We start from the raw sequence: 2,804 nt of genomic DNA, 5'->3' as shown, positions 1-2,804 counted from the left end.
GAGTGTTGAAAGATATCCGCGGCAGTGAATTCCATGATCGGCGCCCAATCGGATTCGATTGGCAGGGGAGCGGATGGTTCGGAGTCCGGAAAAGAGTCCGGCACCTTGGAGTCACGGGTTGCGCAGAGGGTTAGGCAGGTGTTTGGCTCGATCGCCGTTGAGACTGCAGCCCCTGAGGCGGTGTCTAACCACCCGTCCTCGGTGGGCGCAGTTGGCTCTGAGCTAAAGGTCGGAGCTGATGCGGGCGTGGCCTCTGGGGTACTGTTCGGCGGCAGAGCTAGGTCATACCCATCGCGACAGTGCGGCACGCCCGGCTGTGGCTCGAATCCGTTGAAGATCAAGTCTCCGCAGATGTCGGCCGTGTAGTTCAAACTTCCAATTCTGACCTGATGGCCAGGGGCGTAGCTTTCAATCTGCTCCAGATGGCCAAGCGAATTAGCCCGCAGTACAAAGCCGCCGAATACGAAGATCTGTCCGGGGAGAAAAGTCTTACCCTGGACTGCATCACTATCGATGATAGTAGGAGCCATCAAGCCTAACGGTGACGACACAGAGGAACTCTCAATGAAAGCACCAATGTCGGTGTCAAAACTGGCGGATCTCGGGTAGGGGGTCCCGAACTGTGCGTCTAGGCCGGATGGTAACAGGAGGCAGGGGACACGATGTTTTACCCAGGTTCGGGCCCTCTTGATGGAGGTAAAACCCTATGTCCTGCTTGATTAATATTGATGATATGGGTAGTACAAGAGTAGATCTACCACGAGATCAGAGAGGCTAAACCCTAGAAGCTAGCCTATGTATGATTGTATGTTATGGTTGTTGTCCTACGGACTAAAACCCTTCGGTTTATATAGAGACCGAAGAGGGCTAGGGTTACACAAGGTCGGTTACAAAGGAGGAGATATCCATATCCGTACTGCCTAGCTTGCCTTCCACGCCAAGTAGAGTCCCATCCGGACACGAGACGAAGTCTTCAATCTTGTATCTTCATAGTCTAACAGTCCGGCCAATGGAGATAGTCCGGCTGTCTGGAGACCCCCTAATCCAGGACTCCCTCAGCTAGGGTTACACAAGGTCGGTTACAAAGGAGGAGATATACATATCCGTATTGCCTAGCTTGCCTTCCACGCCAAGTAGAGTCCCATCCGGACACGAGACGAAGTCTTCAATCTTGTATCTTCATAGTAACAGTCCGGCCGAAAGATATAGTCTGGCTGTCCGTGGACCCCCTAATCCAGGACTCCCTCAGTAGCCCCTAAACCAGGCTTCAATGACGATGAGTCCGACGCGCAGTATTGTCTTCGGCATTGCAAGGCGAGTTCCTCCTCCGAATACATCACGGAAGAATTTGAATACAAGGATAGTGTCCGACCCTGCAAAATAAGTTCCACATACCACCGTAGAGAGAATAATATTTCCACAAATCTAATTTGCTGACTTGTTTTGGCAATACGACCTTATGCCATGGCCCGGTGATTATTCGAACCATTTCCTTTAACTAGCCCCGCACATAACGCGAGGCAGTTTTTTGACACGTCTCGTCAAAGAAGAGATCGTGTCCCCTTGTCACGGGATTCTCATCAATACGGGTGTGGGTAACCCAACCGCGCCATCGATTACGGCGCTTGGGGGATAAGCGAGTTTTACCAGGCTAGTGGGGACGCATTGTTTCTTCCGCCCATATAAAGGGATAAGGATTTACCTTTTCATCCACGCCTTCTTCCTCCTTTGCTCATCCACTTTCGCACACTCGAGCTCCAGCGCCCAAGTTCGCATTTCCCACCTCGACCTTCTCCAACCATGTCCGGAGCAGGAGGCAGGTGGATGGTCTCCTCCGTCATGGAGGGACACATCAAGAAGCTGAGGAGAGCCAAATATCTGCCCGAGGACATCGCGCACCGGCTCCCAGATGAGGGGCAGCTCATCCCCATCCCCAGGCCCCACGAGAGGGTAGTGTTCCTTACCCACTTCCTCCGCGGACTGGGATTCCCTCTCCACCCATTCGTCCAGGGGCTCATGTTCTACTACGGCCTGAATTTCCACGATCTGGCCCCGAACTTCATCCTCAACATCTCAGCATTTATCGTCGTTTGTGAGGCCTTCCTCCGCATCAAGCCCCACTTCGGCTTATGGCTGAAGACCTTCAACGTCAAGCCGAAGGTAGTGAGCGGCCGCCAGGCGGAGTGCGGAGGCGCCATGGTGGGCAAGATGCCCAACGTCACATGGCTCAAGGGCTCCTTCGTGGAAACCATAAAGGGGTGGCAATCGGGGTGGTTCTACATCACCGAGTCGCGTGACCCTAAATGGGCAGCGGCCCCCGAGTTCCGATCTGGCTTCCCCACGCGGCTCACCTCCTGGCAAGAGAAGGGCCTGTCCTGGGGTAGTTCGGGAGAGCTAACCAGACTCCAAACATGTATTCAAAACATGGTGAACAAGAAGCTCAAACTCGTCAACGTAGTCCAGGTCATGCTCATCCGCCAGATCCTCCCGTGCCAACAACGGGCTTTCAACTTGTGGGAGTTCGACCCAGCCCAGCACCGAACTCTGAACAGGCTCTTTGACACAACTCACGAAGAAGCGTAGAAGGTGCTATTCAAGAGTGCCGAGGTTCCCCCTCCCACTACCGAGGACCGCGGATTCTGTGTGAAGCGCCAAGCCAGTGCGGTAAGCTGTTTTACCTCTCACAGGATACTTGTCTTTCATAGTTTGACTCTATGCAGGATCTAAGCTCCCGTACCTTTGACAGGACTGGCAGGAGATGGCCGGACAGATCGATTGTCCGGCTCCTTTGCCCGAAGGCCCAG

This window comes from Triticum urartu, chromosome 2A, assembly GCF_056163025.1.
Source record: "Triticum urartu cultivar PI428250 chromosome 2A, HENAU_Tu73, whole genome shotgun sequence".
In the NCBI taxonomy this organism is placed as follows: Eukaryota; Viridiplantae; Streptophyta; class Magnoliopsida; order Poales; family Poaceae; genus Triticum; species Triticum urartu.
The sequence above is the reverse complement of the archived record's forward strand: the minus strand, read 5'-3'. Positions refer to the sequence as shown.